Source organism: Panthera onca, chromosome C2 (genome assembly GCF_046562875.1).
Source record: "Panthera onca isolate mPanOnc1 chromosome C2, mPanOnc1 haplotype 2, whole genome shotgun sequence".
Classification (NCBI taxonomy): domain Eukaryota; kingdom Metazoa; phylum Chordata; class Mammalia; order Carnivora; family Felidae; genus Panthera; species Panthera onca.
In genome coordinates this window covers 45073789-45099215 of record NC_138347.1, presented here as the reverse complement: position 1 = coordinate 45099215, position 25427 = coordinate 45073789, and the positions used below count along the sequence as shown (strand labels likewise).

At 34.2% G+C, this 25427-nt stretch overlaps 1 protein-coding gene and 1 non-coding gene across 7 annotated transcripts in view; both read right to left on the bottom strand.

The window, feature by feature from the left end:
• EPHA6 (EPH receptor A6) overlaps positions 1-25427 on the bottom strand; it is an 865677-nt gene that overhangs the window by 713007 nt on the left and 127243 nt on the right. The window lies entirely within an intron of this gene.
• On the bottom strand, positions 24729-24919 carry LOC132684504 (U2 spliceosomal RNA). The gene has a single exon (XR_009612713.1). It is a non-coding gene; the product is annotated as a U2 spliceosomal RNA (small nuclear RNA).

The window sequence follows — 25427 nt, the reverse complement described above, 5'->3', positions numbered from 1 at the left end:
ACAATCCAATAAGAAAATTTATCAGTTTTAAATATTTATGTACCCAACATGAAACCACCCACATACACAAAATGGTTAATAACAAACAAAAAGGAAATAATTGATAATAATAAAATAATAGTAGGGGATTTTAACACCCTACTTACATCAAGAGAGAGATCATCTAAACAGAAAATCAACAAGGAAACAATGGCCTTGAATGTCACACTGGAACAAATGGATTTAACAGATATATTCAGAACATTCCATCCTAAAAGAGCATAATACACATTCTTTTTAAGTGTACGTGAATATTCTCCAGAACAGATCATATATTAGCCCATAAAACAAGCCTCAACAAATTCAAGATTGATGTCATATGATGCATTTTTTTGACCATGTTATGAAACGAGAAGTCAACCACAAGAAAAAAACCTGGAAAGACCACAAATACATGGAGGTTAAATAACATGTTTCAAAACAATGAAAGGGGTCCACCAATAAAAAGTACATAGAAACAAACAAAAATGACAATACAGTCGTCCAAAACCTTTGGGATCAAGAAAAGCAGTGCTAAGAGGGAAGTTTACAGCAATACAGGTCTAACTCAACAAGCAAGAAAAATCTCAAATAAACAACCTAAGCTTACATTTAAAGAAATGAGAAAAAGAACAATAATCAAAACCTAAAATCAGCAGAAGGAAGGAAATAATAAAAATTAGAACAGAAATAAAGGATAAAGAAACTAAGAAATGAAAAGAAACAAAAAGAAAAAAACAACAGAACAGACCATTGAAACCAGGAGCTGGTTCTTTGGAAAAAAAATCAATTAAAATTGATAAATCTGGGGCGCCTGGGTGGCTCAGTTGGTTGGGCATCTGATTTCAGCTCAGGTCATGATCTCGTGGTGAGTGATTTCAAGCCTCGCATCTGGCTCTGTGCTGATGGCTCAGAGCCTGGATCCTACTTCACATTCTGTGTCTCCCTCTCTGTTTGCTCCTTCCCCCACTCTCTCTCTCTCTCAAAAATGAATAAACGTTAAAAAAATAGAAAAAAAATAGTTTCCAAGCACAGAAAACTAAATTCTCCATATTAATTCTAGTTAATTCACATACTTCTGATAATAAAAATATAACAATCTTAATCACTACAAAAAATCAACAAATTACTTCCTTAAAAAAAGTAATAGCAATAGCAACAACAGAAATATGGTTCAAACTTGAGGGCAGAAATAAATGCCTCAAATCCCTAGTCTAATAGACTTAAATAAATTCAACCAAACTTTAAGAGCAATTAATTCTTATCTGAGACATTATTAAGTACTGTCTCTCAGCTTCAGAGGTAACCTTCTGTACTGTGATCTGTGGTATGAGAACTTGACCCTTGTAATCACATTTTTGCTTTGCCAGCTCAGCTGGCTTCCTGCGAGGGTCTCAAAAGAAGTTCTTAATAAATGGAGGCACATCTAATGCTCTTAGATGGGACACTATAATCTGTGATAATAATGGGATACTTTAATAGGCTAAAGGTGTCCATTTTCTCCACATTTATCTTTAAGTTAAATTGAATTATAGAATAAATACTAGCTAATTATCTTTAAGAAACTCAGTAAACTTATTCTAAAATACACAGGAAAGAATTTCAAAAATACTTATTTCTTAAAAAAAATGTCCTACAGTGGTGAGTTTTCCTATTACTATTACAATATATTGTAATTCCACAGTTATAAATTTTTTTTATATTAACATAGTAATAGGCAGATGGGTCATGAAACAGAATATAGAGTTCAAAGACCATGTTTATATGGGAAGTAAATATCAAAGAGTGTATACACAATCACTTCAATGGATGGCTGTTCAGTAGAAAAACTCAATGTATAAAGAAAAATAAAACTAGATTTCTATATTATCCTTCATAAAAATGTTGATCCCCAAAGACAACTGATCTAAATATAAAAGATAAAACTTCAAAGTTAATACACTATATAAACAAATATCTTTGTGACCTAGGGCTCGAGAAAGACTTATTTAACAGTAATCTAAAGTACAAAATATAAAGTGAAAAGCTGGTGAACCTGATTATATAAAAATAAGAATTTCTACTCAACAAAGGACACCATGGTCAAAACTGGTAGGTGACAGATTTGGATATGTTTTTTCCAGTGGTAATACTTAGAAAGGAAAAATATGCAGACTATATAAAGGATTCTTGCAAATCAATAATAAAAATCCAGCAACCTCAATAAAAATAATCCCTGAGGATATAGGATAAAGACAAGTACATCAAAATATTCACAAACTCACTAAAATGTAAAGAAACTGGAACAGTACTGGAATAACATCTTAGATTCATGAAGATTGACAAAAATAAAAAAAGCTCTATCTTTTCAAGTGTTTTCAGAAGGTAGACAAGGAAGAAACTTCATACATCGTTGATAAAGAAGTAGATTCTTGAAGCTACTATAGACAATTTTCTGAAACTTAAGTATGCATATATCATAAGACATGTACATGCACATACATATTCACAAATACATAAACTGCACTGAAATATTCAGGTCCATAACTGGAAATGTATAAGTATGTTCATCATAGCATGATTTATGGTAATTGGAAGTTAGAGGTAATCACTAGAGATAAGTAAAATGTAGTGGAACCAAACACTGACAGAATACATTCACAGAAGTTAGTAGTGAAAGACTAAATGTATTTTGAGTAACAAAGACACAGGGCTGTTAAAACACAGGGCTGATGAAAAAATAGGATCAAGTTGAGATCTACAATAAAATATAATTTACGAAAACCAAAATGTATTAATAAGACAATTTACATGTCTAAGAACATATACAAATTAAAGGTGTTCACCTTAAATACAACAGAATAGATGTCTATGTAAAAGGAGTTTGAGTAGGAAACAGGATTAAACAAATAAAGCAAGAGGGGACTTACATAGAATTATGATGATATTGTATCATTGAACTAAGCAGTCAGAATTAAGAGGCAACCATAATTGGTTCTTCTAGCCTCAAGAGGCTTCTTACTTCCAGAAAGTGAAAAAATTTAACTAGATCTCACTTCTTATACATGAATAAGCCATCCTAAAAATTTGGAAATCTGGGAGAGAAACATGGGTGAGAGCCGCATGAAAAGAATGATTCTTTTAAACCTTGGCAAATTGGGCAAGGGTTATAATACCTTGGTAACATGATATATTATTTTACCCAAAGCTAAAGGTTTACATTTTCACAGATGCTGTTTTTTACTTTATATAAACATATGTAGGCGAGATTAGTGCTTAAATTGTAGTATTTTTTGTAGTACTTGATGTTTTTGCACATCACTTCTGTTAAACAAGGAGGAGACATCAGAACTCAGTTGTGTGACACATGATAAGTTTTCTGGAAATGAACTTAAACTGTCTCCATTGTAGACACATAAATACTGAAACATGTCTGGCAATCTGCTGCATCCTACAGAAGTCTTTTTACTAGATTTATTGAAATAACCTGTGAAAACCAGTAGAGAATTCCTCCAAAAGAAAGAGAAAGCCAGGGGGCGCCTGGGTGGCTCAGCCTGCTGAGCGTCCGACTTCTGCTCAGGTCATGATCTCGACTTCTGCTCAGGTCATGATCTCGCGGTCTGTGAGTTCGAGCCCCGCATCGGGCTGTGTGCTGACAGCTCAGAGCCTGAAGCCTGTTTCCAATTCTGTGTCTCCCTCTCTCTCTGACCCTCCCCTGCTCATGCTCTGTCTCTCTCTCTGTCAAAAATAAATAAACATTAAAAAAAAATTTAAAAAGAAAGAAACAGAAAGCCAGCCTACATTTGACCCAGTAAGAAAATCTTCAACCTTAGTCGTAGAGGGAAGTTTCTGACTAGAAGTCCCAGAAACAGCAAAATCTGTAGGGGTTTTTATGAGTGGGTAGAGACCTGGGTTTGCTTAATTTGAATCTGCCTATTGGTGTTCTATGTAGAGATAACAAATTAATGCAACCATTACTAGATTAGTGATTAAGATACAAAAACATTTTCTTAGTTTTTATGCTTTTTTCTTTGTATTTTTTAGTGTTTATTTATTTTGAGAAAGAGATAGAGAACGAGCAGGGGAGGGTCAGGGAGAGAGGGAGACACAGAATCGGAAACAGGCTCCAGGCTCTGAGTCCAGGCTCCAAGCTGTCAGCACAGAGCCCAACATGGGGCTCAAATCCAGGAACCCTGGGATCATTACCTGTACCAAAGTTGGACGCTTAACTGACTGAGTCACCCAGACACCCCTTTACACTTTTGTTTCTAAGTGGGTTTCGGATTATTCCAAAAATGCTCCTCAATGCTTCCTTCTTTTTTTGTTTCTTCTTATGCATCTAATTTCTGTCCCTTGTCTTTGGCAAACCACTACTGGGACTGACATATTACTAAATGGAATTCAAAGGGCACATACAGGTGACTGAAAAAAATACAGTAGACTAGAAAATGCAGGTATGGACCGTGTTGTGTCTCTCTATGTGAAATTGATTATGCTGGAATGAGGCTAATTTGCTTTAGCTAAAATAATATATTTAAATTTAAAGGTGAGGATAACATTTTCTGTGAATCTTCATAATGGAATACAGGAAAGAACCTTAGGAATATTTGTCTACATTGTAAGTTGCCAATTTTTTAGAATGGAATCTTGTTTTATGTAGAAATAGTATTGTTGAAATACACTCAGAATGCTATTCTCTCAAGTGAATGCTTCTAATGTGACTTTAGTATTAGAACTGAGTGTAAGTCTTGATCAGAACTGAAATAGAAGGAATATTATCATGTCGCATCCCCCTTGCATTGCACTACCCAATTAAGTCTCTGTTCCCCAATCTATGTATGTGCAACATTTTCACCCAAGAAAAAATCAAGCCTAAATATTTTCTTAAATGGCATTCAATGACCTTCAGATCTGACATCAGTTAACTTTCTTTCTATTGAGATAAAACTGGCATACATTATTAGTTTCAGATGTATAACATAGTAATTCAACATTTATATACATTACAAAATGATCACCATAAGTCTAATTATCATCTGTCACCATACTAAGTTAACAGTGTTATTGTCCATATTACCCATGCTATACATTTCATCCCCATGACTTATTTATCTTATAACTAGAAATTTGTACCTCTTGATTCCCTTCACTTATTCTGCCTACAACCTACCCCTGATCTCCTCTAGCAACTAGAAGTCTGTTCTCTGTATCTGTGAGTCTGATTTTGTTTTGTTTTGCTTATTCATTTGTTTTATTAGAGGCTCCATGTACATGAAATCAAACAGTATTTGTCTTCCTCTGTATTATTCATTTCACTTAATAGAATGGCTTCAAGGTCCAGCCATATTGCTGCAAAGGGCAATGTTTTGTTCTTTTTTATGACTAATATTCCATCATAAACAAAGAGAGACAGCATGTGCATGTCTGCTCATCTTTATTCATCTATATAGCACCTAGGTTGCCTCCATACCTTAGCTATTGTAAATAATGCTACAATAAACATAGGAGTGCATATATCTTTGCAAATTTGTGTTTTCATTTTCTTCAAATGAATACTTGGAAGTGAAACTGCTGGATTATATGGTAGCTTTATTTTTAACTTTTTGAGCAACTTCCATACTGTTTTCCATAGTGGCTACATCAATTTACATTCCCACCAGCAATGCATGAGGGGTCCCACATGTTTACCAGCTTCAGATTTCTTGTTTCTTCTTCTTCTTTTTTTTAATACTAGCCATTCTGACAGGTGTGGAGGGATATCTCACCATGGTTTTGATTTGCATTTCCTTATTAGTGATGTTGAGCCTCTGATGTGCCTGTTGCTCATCTGTCTTCTCTTGAAAAATGTCTATTTAATATTGTGCCCATTTTTAAAATCAGGTGTTTTTTTGTTATTGAGTCATATGAGTTCTTTATATATTTTGTATATTAGCCTCGTATCAGGTATATGATTTAAAAATATTTTCTCCCATTCAGTTGGCTACCTTTCAGTTTTGTTGATAGTTCCCTTCACTGTGCAAAGATTGTTCAATATAATGTAGTCCCAGTTGTTTACTTTGCTTTTCATGCACTTTTCTGTAAAGTCTGGTCCAGAAAATATACTAAGACTAATGTCAAGGAGCTTACTGCCTTTGTTTTCTTTTATAAATTTTATAAATTTACAGGTCCTACTTTCAAATCTTTAATCTGTTTTGAGGGAATTTATGTATATGGTATAACCTAGTAGCTTAGTGTCATTTTCATGAAGCTGTCCCACTTACCCATGCCCTTTATTGAAGAGATGGTCTTTTCTTATATATTCTCTCATACACACACACACACACACACACACACACACACACATATTCACCTCTTTCATTAAATTTATTCCAAGGTATTTTTTGTTATTGTAAATAGGATTGTTTTATTAATTTCCTTCCCAATAGTTATTACTAGTTTACAGAAACATGATAGATTTGTGCATATTAATTGTGTATCCTGCAACTTTACTGAATCCATTTATTAGTTCTAAGTATTTTGGAAGTCTTCAGGGTTTTCTATATATACTATCAAATCACCTGCAAATAGTGAGTTTTATTTCTTCCTTCCTAATTTGGGGCTTTTATTTCTTTCTCTTTCTTAATTGTTGTGGCTGGACTTTCCAACATGCTGAATAAAAGTGGTAAGAGTGGGCATCTTTCTCTGGTTCCTGATCTTACAGAAAAACTTTCAGCTTTTTATCTTTGAGCTTGACATTATTAGCTCTGGGTTTTTCATATTACAGCCTTTATTATGTTGTGGTACATTCTGTCCATAACCACTTTGTTGAGAGTTTTTATCATAAATGGCTTTTGAATTTTGTCAAGTGGTTTCTCTGCATCTATTTAGATAATTTACCCTTCATTTGTTCATGTGGTGTATCACGTTGATTGATCTGCAGATGTTGAACCATTCTTACATCCCTGGAATAAATATCACTTGATCATGGTGTATGATCCTTTTAATGTAGTGTTGAACTTGGTTTGCAAATATATTGGGGATTTCTGCATTTATGTTGATTTGAGATATTAGCTGTAATTTTTTTGTGGTATCTTCGGTTTTGTTATCAGCATAATGCTAGCATTGAAAATGAGCTTGGAAATATTCCCTCATTTTTAATTCTTTTGGACTAGTTTAAGAAGGATAAGTATTAGATCTCTGAAGTTTTGGTAGAATTCATCTGTGAAGACATCTGGTCCTGGACTTTCATTTGTTGGAAGATTTTTTATTACTGATTAAATCACATTACTAGTATTTGGTCTATTAAGATTTTCTATTTGTTTATGATTCAGTTTTAGAAGACTGTGTGTTTCTAGGATATTTATCCATTTTTTTTTAGGTTTTCTAATTTGTTGGCATATAACTGTTCATAGTAGGCTCTTATGACCCTTTGTATTTCTTTAGTATTAGTTTTAAGTTCTTATTCATCTCTGATCTTATTTATTTGGGCCCTTTCTTTTTCTTTTTCTTGATGAGTCTGGCTAAAGTTTTGTCAATTTTGTTTATCTTTTCAAAGAATCAGCTTTTAGTTTCATTGATATTGTCCATTGTTTTTTAAGCCTGTATTACATTTATTTCCATTCTGATATTTATTATGTCCTTCCTTCTAATAACTTTGGGCTTCATTTCCTTTTCTAGTTCCTTTAGTTATAAAGCTAGATTGTAAATTTGAGATTTTTCTTATTTCTTAAAGTAGTCCTGTATTGCTAAGAATGTTCCTCTTAGAACTGCCTTTGCTGCATCCCATAGAATTTGGAACGTTGTATTTCCACTTACATTTCCAAGGTATTTGTTGATTTCCTTTTTGATATTTTCATTGGCCCACTGGTCATTTAGCAGCATACTGTTTAGTTTCCAAATGTTTGTGGGTTTTTTTTCCAATTTTTTTCTTTGTAATTGATTTCTAGTTTCATAACACTGTGTCAGAAAACATGCTTAATTTCAATCTTAAATTTACTGAGACTTATTTTGTGGCCTAACATGTGATCTATCCTAGAAAATGTTCTTTGTGCATTTGAAAGGAATCTGCTGCTTTTGGACAGAATGTTCTGTATACATCTCTTAAGTCCATCTGGTCTAATGTGTTGTTTAAGGCTCATGTTTCCTTAGTGATTTTCTTTCTAGATGATTCACCCATTGATGTCAGTGGGGGTATTAAAGCCACCTAATTCTATTGTATTGCTGTCAATTTCTCCCTCAAGGTCTGTTAATATCTTTTTTATATTTAGGTGCTTCTATGTTGAGTGCATAAATATTTACAAATGTTATATTCTCTTGTTGAATTGGTGCCTTTATCATTATGTATTGTTCTTTTTTGTCTGTTATAGTCTTTGTTCTAAAATCTATTTTGTCCGATATAATTATTGCTACCCCATTCTTTTTGCTCCATTTGCGTAGAATATCATTTTCCACGCCTCCACTTTCAGTATGTGTGTGTCTTTAAGATCTAAAGTAAGTCTCCTCTAGGCAGCATATGGATTGGTCTTGTTGTCTCATCCATTCGGCCACACTATGTCTTTTGATTAGAGCATTTACCCCATTTATATTTAACATTATTATTAATAGGCATGTACTTACTGCCTTTTTGTTAATTTTTTTCTGGCTATATTTATAGTTTTTCTCTGCTCCTTTCTTCTGTCTCTTCCTTTGTAGTTTAATGACTTTCTTTAGTATTAAGCTTAGATTCCTTTCTCATTTTTTGTGTGTATCAATTAGAGTTTGGTTTGTGGTTACCATGAGATTCCTATATAATAACCTATATATAGCAGTCTATTTTAATAGTCATTAAAGTTTAACCACATTTTGAAAGCACTACATTTTTATTCCATCCCATTCCATATTTTATGTTTTTATGTCATATTTTATCTCTTTTTATTTTGTGTATCCCTTACCATATTATTGTAGTTATAGTTGATTTTACTAGTTTTGTCTTTTAACATTCATACTAGGTTTATAAGTGGTTAGTCCACTATCTTTACTGTATATTTACCTTTTCCAGTCAGATTTTTTTCCTCTCATAAATTTTTTATTTCTATTTAGGGCCTTTTATTTTTAGCTTAAAGAAGTCCCTTTAATAATTCTTGTAAGGTCAGTTCAGTGGTGATAAACTCCCTTAGTTTTTACTTGTCTAAGAAACTCTTTATCCTTCCTTCATTTCTGAATGATAATCTTGCCAGGTAGAGTACTCTGGTTGGATTATTTTTTCTTTCAGCACTTTCAGTATACCATACCACTTTCTTCTGGCCTTCAAAGTTTCTGCTGAAAACTAAGGTGATAACCTTCTGGGGTTTTCCTTGTATATAATCAGTTGTTTTCCTTTGTTGCTTTCAAGATCCTCTCTATAACTTTTGACATTTTAATTATAATGTGACTTGGTTGGATCTCTTTGGATTCATCTTGTTTAGGGCTCACTTTAGGTTCATCTTGTTTGGGACTCTCTTTGGTTCCTGGACCTAGATGTCTGTTTCCTTTCCTAGGTTAGGGAAGTTTCCAGCCATTAGTTCTTCTAGCAAGTTTTCTGCCCCTTTATCTCTCTCTTCTTCGGGGACTCCTATATGCAAATGTTAGTATACTTGTAGCTTCACTGATCCCTGAGCTATCCTCATTTTTTTTTCTTTCCTATTTGAGTGATTTTCACTATCCTGTTTCCAAGTCACGGGTCTGTTGTCTGTATCATCTAGTCTCCTGCTGAAATTCTTTAGTGCATTTTTCAGTTCAGTTATTACATTTTTTAACTGTATGAGTTACTTGGTACTTTCTTCTTATTTTATATCTCTCTGTTGAAGTGTTCAGTGTGTTCATCCATTCTTCTCCCAACTTCAGTGAGCATCTTTATGACTATTACTTTGATGATTTATCAGATTTATCAGATAAATTACTTAGCTCTGCTTAATTAAGGTTGTGTGTGTGTAGTTTTATCTTGTTCCTTCATATGGAACATGTTCCTTTATTTCCTCATTTTGCTTGATTTTCTCTGTTTCTGTGTATTATGTGAAATAGTGATCTCTCTCCCTGTCTTTAAGGAGTGGTTCTATGTAAGACATGTTATTTAACCTTGCTTTAGTTCTTGATTGTCTACTGAGCTGTCTCCCCAATTATTTCAGACCTATGGAGTCCAAAATCACAATCCTTCCTGACAACCCGAGCCTGGTGCTCAAGGGGCATTCTCTGTGTCTGAACATGGCCACTGGCTCTAGCAGGGTTACAAGAGTGATGGGGGCAGGGGAGACAGGATGGCTCACCTGCTGTATCTGACAGGCATGTGCAAGTGGTATAGAGGGGTTTGGGGTAGGTTTGTGTGTCAGTTGGAGCAGGACAAGTGAGGTGTGATAGGGGTGGGGCTGTTCACCAAGTGCTGTTAGGCAGTTAGGAGGGTAAAAAAATGATGCATGCCAGTACTGGTGCCAGCAAGGTAGAGGGAGGCTATAAAGATAGCATCTACCAGTGTTGAATACTCAGAGACTTCCAGCAGACTTTGGCCCATCTGGCAGGTGCTTTAAGTTTAGCAAGTAAATCTCCTCACCTATGGCCTAGGCTTTTTCCAAACTGCTGGTTTTTTTGCACTGTGTACCAGGGTGAATAGGTTTGCATGTGGGCACTTTGAAAGCAAAATCTTTTCCCCTACAGCCCTGTGTTTGCCTTGAACATAATCCTCATTGGTTTTCAAAATGAGACATTTCAGGGGCTCATCTCTCTGGTCCAGGACTCAAAAGCTAGGGTCCCTGGTATGGGGCATAAACCTTTTTTCTCCTTAGGGAGAAACTCCATTTATATCTGTTTGTTTTTGTTTTTTGAGATCCCTCCTCATTGTGGGCAGGTATGGGGTTTCTCCTGAGAGTATGTTTCTGACTCTATTCATCTTGGTATGGTGGTCCCTTTTATCTTTTGTTATGGAGGTGTTAAGCTAGTTCTCAGGTTCTTTACAGAGGGAATTAGTCCATATGTAGCTATATATTTGTTGTGTCTGTAGGAGGAAGTAAATGCTTCTCCTATTTCCTCTGTAAAATGCTCTGCCCATTTCCTCTGACCTTTTGGGATGTTCTAACATCAATTCTGTGCATGACAGTTGTTTTTTTTTTTACCCCCTCAAACTACAGAAGCTCTATGTACACACCACATCAGAAGTGCTGACAAATTAACATCCCTATGGGAAAAGCCCTCAGCAAATAACTCATCAAATTTAGGGTTTGAGACATGTGTTTTATACTGTTTCCCTGAATGTCCTGGTGGTATTAAGCTCCAGTTATCCATGGTATTCACTAGCTTAATAAAATATCTTTTATTGCTGTCATCCTTTTTCTGCATCACTTTTCCTTCCCAACCCTGCTCCCAAATAAACTACCTGAATTATCCTCTCACCATTACCTTACAGGGGAACTGCAACTAAGTTAGTTTGTACAAAAAATGATTCGGTAAATGGATTACTCACTGGCCAAATGGTTGCAAGGATTCTACTACTGGCAATGATTGGGGTAATGACAACCCCTGGATTCTAGAGTATCTAAATTACTAACATCCTTACCTATGGTAAACTAAGATGTCATAAGGTGGAGCTATTACGTTAGTTTATGTAGTAACTCCAGGATTTGAATGACACTGCAGTAGCAAAGGTAATTATAAGAAGAATGGTTACTGTTAAATGCTATCAATGCACTGAAAGAAAAAAAAAAAAAGGATATACTCAACTCAGTAGCATGCAACTCAGGAGAATAGAGTGAAATAAAGGGTTTTTTTTTTTTAAATGGTATTTATAAAGATACTAATCTGTAGTGTAAAGGCAGTCAGGAATGCAAAGCAAGCTTAGGACCTGGTTGTGCAAGAAACAAAACTGCAGAGAAGAATGATTTCACAGCCTAGTTGTGTCTCTTAAATAAAGTCAGGCATATATATGGAAGGATCTAAGACTCAGAGAAGGAGATGAATGGAAATCTTTGAGAACCTGAATCCCCAGATTTTCCTAAAATGGGTGGGCCTGCAGAAATAGCTCATTCACCTTTGCTAAAGGAGAACAGCCTCCTTTTGCCTGGGGAATATTCCGTGGCTTTTTCTCAGGTAGATATCTGGTAAGATGAGGCCAGCCTTCTTCAAGATCTCTTTTTCCACCTTCTTCAAGGCTTCTAGGCCAACAAGTACAGTCAATTCTCAGTGTAACCCAACTATAAAAGTACTCCCCCTTCACTGGGAGGGAAGGGATTATTGATCAAAAGAACTATAAGCCCTGGCTAATATGTATAGGCGGAATTGTGAAATGATGCCTGGGAATAGATCTTAAGACAATTAGACAAGGAAGGGCATAATATAAGGCCAGATAAAAGAGAGTTGTTTAATATGGGACCCTTCATCTGTAACCCGGAATTTAATGACACCTAGAGTGGTCATTACATGCTGTTAGGATGTTTAGGATACTTATTCGAAGCAGGGATTAGGGGAGAGGGTGATAATAATCTAGGGTAAAAAAGGTAAAACTACCTATGACAAGTTTTGATGAAGGGATCAAAACTTCAGAGAGATAAACATACAACACTAGCTGCATTAAATAACAGTAAAGAATCCACCAGTTGACTATATTCCTGGGACAGCCCTAAAGGCACATTTCCCTATAGCCAAAAGGAATGTGCTAATGAGAATAGCCTCATCTTGAGAAACTCAGTTGGGATTTATAGACCAGATCTGAAAGTAGAGTTGGAGGTCTGCTTATGAAACTGGTTCCCTAGCTAGAATAGTAATGATGGGAGTTTGGAATAGCAGCAGCCAGATGGTAACACTTAAATGTAAGATGAAAGGTGGATGTAATTGTTCTAAGTGCCAAAATGGGCAGCCAAGCTTGAATGGCAATCAGAGGAAATGCACATGCAGGGATCTGTGGCATTGGCTAAAAGATCATGATGTTCTAAGAAATGAGATAGCTGAGACACCATGCCAGCATTGTTCGATATCAAAACCAAGGAATTTCAAGACCAGAACACATCAAAGCTAATATCAGTGCTGACAGTGAAGTTATTATACCAGACCCACATTCTGCACTACAGTATTTCTCATACCCCAAGCCTATCAACTAAATAGCAGGCCAAGTCCCTTTGAGAAAAATATCTATAACACCAGAGAGGATATCACAGGTTCTAGGGAATCAACACATACTTCAAGAAGTCCTCAACCAAAGGATTCTAGAAAATTAGTTTACAAATATGGCAGGTCACTTGTGTCCGGTGGCAGATAACCCCAAGGTAACTCCCAAAGACATTTCGTGTACTTGAACCATTTTCTCAGAGTCTGTTTATGTTTGGGTTTTAAGATCTCTGCAAACCTTGCCAAAATGAAATCATTATTTTAACTTTTTTGCTCCTTTGTCTTTTCCACCTTGCTTATCATCTTCTTCCATACTATATCTCTATCCATCCAAATTCTACTCATACTTCAAGAAACTTACAAAGGCTACATATTAAAGCTTCTTTAATCACCCCAAGTAGAGTTTTGCTCCTGGTTTCATGAGCAATGTAATCATTCCTGGAAAAAACAAAACTCAAAAAACATAATATTCAGGCCAAGGATTCCATATTTTCACAATGCCATTTAGTGCTATGTTGACAGGAACTTAACAAGTGATTAAAATTTAATAACTTCTATTATTCTTTGTAGTTACAAGGTACTCAAGGCAATAATGCATTCCCCATTACAGATTCTTTACATTGAGAAATAGGAGAATTTCATTAAAATTAAGTAAAGCACGCTTCTGCATATATGAAAAGATCCAGAAACTAGAGGTCCCATTTTGTATGTTCATTTGGTTCAAATTTTCAAAATTAAATTGAGAACCTCTGTGTGTAACATGGCAATGTCCTTAGCCATCCAACACTGCCAACACTTACTTTTTCTTCTCTTAATGTCTCCAAATACTCTTCAGCTTCATAGACTCTCTCCCTTTGGGTCTTATGTTTTGATCCACCAAAAACATTGCATTGCTGTTATCCAAATTCCTTTTAATGACTCTTTGTTATTTTCCAAATCACTCTGCACATTATTCCTCCTCTGTTCAATACACTTACAGTTAGGTCCAGAAGTATTTTATTTCATTCAATTTCTATTTTTCTCATCACTGATTCAAATTTTCTACACTCGTATTTCCTCTCTTGAACTGGGTTTGTGGAATTACCTGAACAATTTTCTCTTCTTTTTTATAAAATTTTATTTTCATGCCCTCCTGATCACAAGGACAATTCTCCTGCCAAATTAATTCATTCAGGTCTTTGCAAAACGTGTCTTCTAGCTTTCCAGGAACGCTTCTGTATGGAATTCTAAGTTCTGTCACCTGCTGTTTACTTAACATATCTTCTTTTCATTCCAAAGTCATAACATTCAACTAGAAGGAATTAAAAAAAAAAGCTAACAGAGTCCATCAGATTTCCTCCCAGAATCTCAAAAACCTGAGAGCTGTTTCCCAGCTTTGGGTTAAGTGCATTATTTGTATTCATTTGAATTATGTTGGGTTAGAAGCAGTCTAGTCAGTTCAATGGGTTATAGCTATCAGAATATGCTTAAACTTTGTGATTCACTCATCAGGATTACTTACTATCACCTATGTAACCTCTTATTAGCAGTTTCTCAATAACCTTCAAGGAAAGAAATTTTGCTTCTAATTACCAATCTCTAAGCCATTTCTCTGTATATAAATTGTTATTTCTTCAGAAGGTTTAGGAAGGCACTTGTAAAGAAGTGCATATGTATTGAGTAATGTTCTAAAATTTATTTTCATGTTCTTTTTACAGCATGGAACATTTTTCCATTTAGCAACCTTTGACACTAACCTGCTGAAACATTTGCTCAGAAATGTAGAGGGCATGTTTACCCCATTTCCTACTGAATACTAATTCATATAACTATGAAAAAAGCATGTGTTTTAAACATTTTTATCCCTTAGCGCTACCAGCAAATGATTCTTCAGCTGATTTCTTCAAAACATTTTTCATATCACACAAACACAGTCTGTATTTGCTCTTACTTATAACACTTTTCAAGTGACTCCTATATTTTAATTAAAGTGCACTCATCTGAAAAAGTCATTAGCATAATGTGTAAGAAGGTGGGAAATACGAGATTTACTAACATGGATAATAAAATGAGTGTTGTTCATTATATACCTTTTTAAATCATTGAACTCTGTCTGTGATGGTTAAAATAAAGATTATTCAATAAAAAGTACCACTCAACGCTTATTTCTTAAAATTTCTGACTGCTTCTATAAATTCACACCATAGTATCTTTTTCTTAGGTCATGTATTCCTTTTGCCATTAATCTTGAAATTTACCAAAAAGGAGTTAAGGGACTGGGAATACTGATACAAGTATTAAAAAAAACCAATCCAGGGCGCCTGGGTGGCTCAGTCAGATTAAACATCTGACTCTTGATTTTAGCTCAGGTCACGATCTCACGGTTTGTGAGATCGAGCCCCAGGTCAGGCTCCACACTGACATCATGGAGTCTGCTTGAGAATCTCCTCTCCCTCTCTCTTTGCCCTTCCCCCACTTGCATGTGTGGTCCCCTGTTCTCTCTCAAAATAAATAAATAAACTTAAAAAAAAATAAAATTGAACTAATCCTAACTTCCACAAGTTAAGTGGAAATTCTTCACATACCAAAATTGCTTCCCTTCTGCCTCCATGGAAAACATACAGTACTAAATAAATATTTTTTGCATAGACATTGAAAAACCATAAACAGTATGAATATCAAGTCTATTCACATGTATGAATAAAACTCATTAAAATACAAGGAGCCTGAATATATGTAACAGATATAACATGTCCATGGATAAAAACACTCATTATTATAAAGATACATATAATCCATCTTTGAAAGATACCTTGTCAGCATATATCAAATTTAAATTTTTATACCCTTTGATATGTCTACTTTTAGAAATATGCTATAGAAATACATCATAAGAATGTTCACTGGGAAGTACTTCTATTAGGGAAAAATTAGAAACAAATGAAAGATCTATAATAGGTCAATGGATAAATTATGGTTGATTTATACTTTAGAATACATAGAAATGTTAATATAGCTCATTAATCATTCATATAATTCAATAATTCATTCAATAAATATTTTTTAAGAACCTGTTATGTGTCAGATAGTGTTCTATTTAGGGCACACAACAGTGAAAATATAAGATAAACTCTGCTTTCACAGAATGTTTATTAGGTGATAACTTATTTTGAAGGAAATTAAGAAGAAACATTATGAAATATCACTGGTGAAAACTGCTATAGAGAAAAATAAAGTGAAGTAAGGTAAGGGGGCAGTGAGTGAAAGAGAAAGGTTTTCTTTTATAGAAGATAACCAAGTGATATCTGAAACTTAACTGAGGGGGCAAGACAAGAAGAAATATGGGGGAAGATCATGAAAGGAGTAGGAAATAGATCAAATTGCATGAGTTGGGAGGAAGCACAACTTATTTGAGAAACAGCAAGGGGCCAGTGTGACTGGAGTTCAGTGTGCAAGGCAGGGAGTGGTAAAGAAATGAATTCAAAGAGAAAGCTGAGAAGAAAGACCACTAAGACTCAAGCAGGTATTAGAGGATTTTGACTTTCCCTCTTAATAAGATTTCAAATGACTGGAAGGTTTTGTCATGAGCAATGATGAGATCTGGCTTACCTTTTAAGTGGGTCATTCTGGTTATATGGATAATAGGCTGCAGAAGGCAAGTGAAGGAGGGTATCAGTGAATATGCTATTGAAATAGTTCAAGTGAGAGGAGATTAAAATAGCATCTAGATTAAAATAGCAGCAGTAAATGGATACTAGATATCTTTTTAAGGCTGACCTGATAGGACTTGCTAATCATTTGGATATGAAGGGAGGTATAAGAGAGCAGGAATGACAAGTATGAGATGTATCAGCACATGCTGATACAGAAGGTTGCCCATGATGTTATCAAGGGAGAGTGAAGAAATCTGCCTAAAACTGTGCAGAACCAGACCATTAAAAAAAGGGGACGGGGCCTGGAAAGATAGATACATATAAAGGGAATTTTCAACTTTTACTGTTTGTGGGCCCTGTTCCTGGGCTCCCTGGGAAGCTATACTTTAACATTTAGCAAAGCCAAAATGACTCCATGAAACCTCAAAGCATGGGCTCTATTTCTGCCCCAGGCACTAACTGTACATGTGCTTAAAGAAAATAACCAAAAGGAGCATTCTAAATACAAAAGATAAAAAGTAAGAGACTTCCCTGGTTCCCATAAGATTAGAGTCATACATCCCTGAACACAGTAGAAACAAGGTCTGCAAATTTCTGAAAAAGGTCTTTATGTAATAATTTGTAAATTTTAATTTAAAAAAACGTATATGGCCCTACACCAAATGTTCCCTTCCCAGAGCAGTCACTTGGGCTCAAACAAAATTTTCTTCCATTTTTTTTTTTTAGAAATTCTTTTTTTTTTTTAATGTTTTATTTATTTTTGAGAGAGGGGTGGGTAGGGGCAGAGAGAGAGGGAGACACAGAATCCCAAGCAGGCTCCAGGCTCTGAGCTGTTAGCACAGAGCCCGAGGTGGGGCTCAAACCCATGAACCGTGAGATCATGACCTGAGCCAAAGTTGGACACTTAACCGACTGAGCAACCCAGGCACCCCATAGAAATTTTAAAATGTTTGTTTATTTTGCATCAACAATACTATGTTTTAATAGTAGTTAACTCTAATAGAGGAAGTGGGAGCTAAAAACTCCACATTTTTTTACTTCATGGACTTTGATATCATTTGAGTATTTTATTATTAACATATAATTTGTATAATATTTAAAGCAATTTTAAAATTGTTTCTGTAGTGAAAGGAGAGATGGTAAAATGAGCCTTAAAATTAGAAGTGACTATAGTTCTGTTAATTCATTTATAATTTTCAATAATGTAAATATTATATTTACAAATACAACTTCTCAATAGTGATTTAATGATTTGAAATGTAAATCCTATACTTTATTTTTCAATGATATAAATGAATTTCCAAATGCAATTTCTTGTTAAAAAATTAAATATTTGATTGGCATACAACAAAGCATGGCAAACCTAGGTTACATGGTATGGTGGAAAACATAGGCTATGGAAAATCCAGAAAATCCTGAATTCAAATACTGACCCTGATACTAAATAGAAAGTAAGCTTAGAAAACATATCTATTATGTACTAGTCACTGTGGTCAGTGGTGCTTACCAGGCTATTCAACTAAGGTTCCAACAATAACTAGCTCACCTTCTTGTCTGGAGGGGGTAGGAGAGGATGCTAAATGATGACAGTCTATGCCTGGTATAGTGTGGAAGAATGGGGACAAGTACTCAGCTTGGGTAATAAAAAAGGATTAAGTGTTCCGAGAATCTTGGCTTCTAGGATTAGGGCTACTCCCTTTTCTGCCTTTAGCTCAAACCATGTGAATCAGTTTCCTAGGTTGCTAAGAAATAGTAAGTGAACTCTACTCTTTAATTCCTATCTTCACCAGAGACCATGCTGTTTCATGACTACCTCAGGTCACAGAGATCTCTTTTTTCTAAAATGCTATAAATGTATGGACTATGATACCAAGTTTGCATTTATAATGTACTCAGTGCACAGTTTTTCTGTCTTTGTAAATAAAGGAATGAGTTTTGGCTTAGGTCATGATCTTGTGGTTGCTGAGTTCAAACCCTGCGTCAGGTTCTATGCTGACAGTGCTGAGCTTGGAGCCTGCTTTGGATTCTGTGTCTCCCTCTCTGTCTGCCCCTCCCCGGCTCAGGGCTAAGGCTCTGTCTCTGTCTCTTTCAAAAATAAATAATAAATAAATAAAATAAAACTGAGGTCAGCCTAGATAGAACTTCATTAGTTAAAAGACACTGAATGAAAAGGACATTATTTTAGAAAGTGAAGGACACAAATATTTTAACGTTAAGACCATTAAATTTGTGAATATAAAGCATCTAATGTTAAGACTGAATTTCCAGTAGTCAATGTGGATCATGGGTGAGGCTCAGATAAAATTTCAGGGCAACAGAAAATATTTTGATTAATATCTAGCCTTCTATGATTATGGCAGCCACAGACAAGACGTTCTAGAGGGAGTAAGTTTAAGCAGTAGAGGAAAAATGGAGGAGAAAGCACTAAACACACTGATATTTAAATAGTAGGGACAGAAAAGAAAAAAATACAATTTAAAATTGTATGTGCATAGAGTCAAACATTTCAGAGTTAATTCTCCTCATGTCTCTTTCTTTCTTTCCTTTTTAATGTTTTTTAGTCATTAAAATTGTTACCTATTTTAATCCTATATCATTCTCTTATAATCCCAATAATTATAGAGGTTTAATGTCATGTGCTATACTAATAGATAGTACTATTTAGCATTTAGTTTAATTTAATCATTTAATTCTCAAAATAATCCCATGAAGTCATTAATTATTATGAACCAAACCTTACTATATAGAAACTGAGGCATAGAGTGGTTAGGTAATATCCCCAAAGTGACACAATAAATAATGGAGCAGAGTTTTCAATCGATAGCCCACCTTCTCATTAACTACATTACTTCTATATATTTTATATCACTTATTACAAGTAGTTACTTTTGTTTCATGTTATCATTTTCACTTTAATCACTTTAGTTAAATTCTATAATTATATTTAAAAGAAGTGAAAAACCACCTACAACTCCTCTCTGTTAATCTGTAACTTTGCCAGATTCTCATTTATATTGGACCTGGTGTATACCTATGAATAAACAGCAGTGTTCTTGGTTTTGAATTAATAATTAAGTGCAACAGGCATAATAATCCGACACCAAAGTTTCATGTAACACCATCTTTGTTTGGTGTTATGACAGTATGTAGGGCACACAACAAAATTCCATACATAGCAAGAGGCAAGAGCACAGCATGGCCTCCAAATGTCCCACTCACTCATAATTCAGCACACGCAGTCAAAAGAGGCAATGCAGGGTGTGTGAAGACAACCTCATTTCAGAAAACCAATCAGCGCTGGGGCCCCTGAAGCTTTTACACCTTGCTCTAATCCTCTGAGTATCAATATTGGTAATTATTATCCAGTAAGCCATCTCAACAATCGGTACAGGCATTTGGTTTAAAAAGTAACTTGGCAAGGTTCTCATTTATCTTGGATCTGGTATATACTACAAATTCCTTGAATTTGTGGTATAAGGAGGCTTTCCGGAGATAGAGAAAAGATGACTAACCACGTATTCATACTTTCTTCCATGTTATAATTTGTAATATGAAATTATTTCATTTAATTAATATGTATTAAAATGTAATTACATGTTAAATGCTTATTGACTTTTTCTTAAAATTTAATTGATTTTTAAGATATTTAACCTCTTTTAACTTTCAGGGAAGCAAAGTAACATCAAAGTAAAATCTTACTGATTTGCTACATTTTCCTATAGGTTAAAGAGTGTACTGATCCCTAATATTTGAAATATATTTTAAAATATCCAAAATACCTAAACTTACACCAAAGTCAAATATGAACTATAACAGAATACAGACTGAGTAGTCACAAAAAATTTTAGTTTCATGGTGCCTGGGTAGCTCAGTCAGTTAAGAGTCTGACTAATTTGTGGATTAAGCCCTGTGTTGGGCTCAGCACTGACAGACAGCCTGAAGCCTACTTGGGGTTCTCTCTGCCCCTCCCCTGCCTTCTCTCTCTCTCTCTCTCTCTCAAAATAAATAAATAAACATTAAAAAAATGTCTTCAGTTTCTTTTGTGTGGTAGTTGACAAGCAATAACAGAAAATGTCCTTGATGTCTTATAGGACATACCAAGCATATAAAGTACATATGAAAGCAATTGATCTTTAAACAACCTAATTTTTAAATGAGTATGTCTATTTTAAGAAACATACAAGTTATATTTTACCAAAGTACAAATGAAAATCCCAATTTTTGCCCTCATACTTATTTTAAAATGGTTGGGAAAAATTATCTAAAACATGTACAGATTTTCATTTTTTTTTAAATCACATGAACTTTATTGAGAAAATGTTGACTTATTACAGTTTTGCTCTATATTTTCTTTTCTCCACGTACATTTTGGAGGCTGATATTATTTCCTGGGCATCAGAATCATAATGGTTTTAATAATTGCAAATTTGCTCTCCTTCACTTTTCTGCAGCCTTTAAGATATGCTTAAAGTTCTCAATTTAAATCTATTGATTTTATTAGTAATTATAGATTCATATATTTTTCATCATTTATAGATATAAATCTGTAAGTACAGCTTTGTGCTGCATTGATTTTTACATTTTTTTTTTACTTAACCCTCAAAAAATCTACAAAGTTTAGGTAACATTATTTTTGTTATTTTAGATAAGAAAACTAAATATGGAATTGTTAAGTGCTCTGATAGTCATACAGATCTATATTCTAATTTTTTCAGTCTGGGAGTATATGCTACTTACTAGAATAAGTTGAGAACCCATCCTAATTCCAATATCTGGCTTACACAACCTTCATTAGCCTTGGTCATATACAAGTTAGCTGCTCATTCAATTTGTCCACATGTATAATTCAGACAACATAGGGCAAGTGAAAATTATTTCATTTCAGGGAACCCGTCAGCTCTGGGGCTCCATACTGGACAACACAGGTCTATAAGTAGAATAGACTCTTAGGGGGGATGGTAAATAAGGAATCACAAAATCTACTTAGCGCTTGCTATTTCTACTAATCCAAGGGAAAGGTGATGCTATCATGAACCAGAGTGGTTACAATAATGGTTTTAAAAGGCAACCAAGAAACAGACTCTTAACTATGGAAAACAAATTGATCATTACCAGAGGGGAGGTGAGGTGGGAGGATGGGTTAAATAGGTGATGGGGATTAAGGAGTGTACTTGTTGTGATGAGCACTAGGTATTGTATGGAAGCTTTGAATCACTATATTGTACACATGAAAATAATATTACATTGTATGTTAACTAACTGGAATTTAAATAAAACTTCAAAATAAATAAATAAAATTAAAATTTTATTTTAAAAGAAAAACTTCTGTACATATTTATAAGGAAAGCCACAGAAATTTGCCGTTGAACCCACTGTAAAGTTTGAGGTAAATGTTAAGTCAAATATAACTCCAAGTTTTTGTTTAGAGTTACTCGAATGCTGGATCTCCCTTTTATGAAACAGCGATTACTGTGGAAGGAACAGGAAGAGGTGATAATAAGGAGTTCAGATTTGCATAAGTTATATAAGATGCCTGACACACATCCAAGCTGAGCAGGTACAATTCTGGATGCACAAGTCTGAGTTCAGAGGAGAAATCTAGGCTGGAATATAAATTCAGGATTTAGTTAATATAAAATCTTAAGGCTCAATAAAACCACATGAAGACTAAATGGCAATATAAGAGTCAAGTTACTGATCCTTGGAGGAGAAATCAACCAAGGAAATAGAAAACATAAGAAAAGAAACAAAATAGAGTGATGTTATGAAAACCAACTGATACAATTGTTTCAAAAAGAGGTAACTATTATATATGATTAATGCTGTTGATAGCTCATGTAAGACAAAGGCTGCCAAATTTGACAATGTGAGCATTATAGGTGATCTTAAGATGAGATTTTTTGGCAGAACAGTTGGACAAAAATCAGACTGGAATGGTTTTGTGAGAAAAGATGGGGAATACAGATAGCTCTTTCATGGAGAAGTAATGAGATAATATATAGATAATTGTTCAAGGATTTTTTAGAGAAGTGTATAGTAGCTGAAGGGGATGAACATATGGCAGTATATTTATATGGACACATATATAATACAATTACAATTGATGATGCATTAGATTAATACTACTAATATTAAAGAATACATATCATGAATTGCATAATTCACCTTGCTTATATTTCAATGATAATTTCCCAAATCTTAAATTCACTTTCTTTGTTATCTCCTTTATGTTAATAGTTAATTTTTATAGTTTATTCCCCAGGAAAATAAAGATTTCTAGCTCACCTATCATCTACAATTTTTAATATGATTATGTGCATACATATATATGTATGTGTACATATATAAATATATACACACACCTGTATGTATACTCACATACAGATATAAATATGGTCTGTACTGTGAGACAAAATGACAGGTTTAAACTAAATTATCTCTTAGTCCCCAGACTATTTCTAAAGGACTATAATCCTTTCTTACAGCCTCTCCAGAGACTTGCTTCATTCATTGAGAGCAGTTATGCAGAGAGCTATTGCTAAACTTCACCTGTCACTATAAACTCCTAAATATGATCTACTTATGACCGTTTCTTCTTGACTGGAAAAAATATGTTTGGCACTTCAATTAAAATTATTTATTGATTAATAAGATTAGTTAAGTTATTTTTTTCTCTATCTCAACCTGTTAGAAAATTTTGTTCCTTGGTCCATTTTTCTCTTAACAATTGCTGCCTCTTTTCAGTTTTGCTAATCCATACTATAAAGAAGTTAGAGCAGCTAAATTTGTCAATGATGCTCTCATTATAAAAAATAACCCAGGGCACCTGAGAGGCTCAGTCGGTTAAGCATCCGACTTTGGCTCAGGTCATGATCTCATGGTTTGGGGGTTTGAGCCCCGCATCCAGCTCTGTGCTGACAGCTCATAGCCTGGAGCCTCCTACAGATTCTGTCTTCCTCTCCCTCTCTGCCCCTCCGTCACTAGTGCTCTGTTTCTCTTTCTCTCTCAAAACTAAATAAAAATATTTAAATAAAATAAAATAAATAAAATAAAATAACCCTACGTTATTCCTTACTTTAGGGTTTATGTTTTTCCTTCCTTTAGGGTTATTTTTATTAATTACTTATTTTATGTAGGCTGATACTAAACAGTTCACTTTCACTGAATGTTTATTCAACGCAACATGAAAAAGTTAGAATTTTTAAAAATATGATTTGGACCACCATTCTAGTCTATCCAAAATAGCAGTCTGTTAGACCATTAAGAAAAGACAGTAGCCACATATGCCAAAGTTGCTTTACAGTTTCCAGGCAGGTGAACCCATAAATGATTCTGAAATTAATAAACACAACGTATTAGGAATCAATAGCCTATTTTATATATAAAGCATGTTTTTAGGCCAAGTATTTTTTTTAACGTTTGAATTTGTACATTTAGTTCTATCAACAAACTTGCTATGTAATTAATATTTTATAATCAATTTATCTCACTTCACAGGAGACAGAAACATAATGATACATTGACATATGATCACTTCTATCAAGGAGTTTATAACTGAATACTAGGGAAAGAAGAACAAGAGTAACAAAACAAAATCCCCTGAAATAATAATCGTAATACAAGGCAAATGAGAGGAAGGCTTTAAACCAAGTATAGGTTATTGTATATTTTTCTGTGAAAAAGTTGGCAAGACAATTATAAACAATTAGAAAGATATCTCAAACTTTAGAAGTAACACGCTGGGATTTAGTTGACATGTAGACATATACCACTGTAATATTACCTTACACACATGCAAAGATAATTCCTACTTTTGTGCACTTATTTCAGAATTAAACTGCCAGTGGTATAACCTATTGCTTTTCTTAGATCTTTTATTTAAAAATTAACCTCATTTATTATGTTCCCATAGTTAAATTATGTTTTTTATTCTTTATTAATATATTTTTTGATTATTGCTAGGTGATTATATCTTTAAAAAGGCTTGAATGTGGTGTGTGTGTGTGTGTGTATGTGTAGAGGTGCACCATTCCTGGAAGTACTGCAATAACAGATCAACGCACAGGAATGGATGGAGCAAGCTACTATGCCCCCTCCCTCCTCCAAAAATCTATTTAATATATTATCTTTAAATAGAGGACATATCAGATACTAAGCTAATAAGAACAAATACTACACATGATTTAGCCAAAAGGCCAAGAAGCAATTGACTGTTTTTAAAAAAATACGTCAGTTACAATTACAATATGCAACTTCTATTCATGGAATTACTATCACACATACACACACACACACACACACACACACCCCACATTCAAGCCTTTTTAAAGATATAATCACCTAGCAATAATCAAAAAATATATTAATAAAGAATGAAAAACATAATTTAACTATGGGAACATAATAAATGAGGTTAATTTTTTAATAAAAGATCTAAGAAAAGCTATAGGTTATACCACTGACAGTTTAATTCTGAAATAAGTGCACAAAAGTAGGAATTATCTTTACAGGTGTGAAATGTATCATTTCTCTTTATTGCAATTGCATTTCAATAACCTGAGTAGAGGTTCATTATATTTCAAAATATACAAAATCTGAAATTTAGGTTCTGAGATTAGTCTTATAAAAAAAATGCCCTTTTATGTTCATTTTGCTAACTCACTGACCTGTATCTCCAGAGTCCACCCAGATATAGAGAATTAACAACATTATATG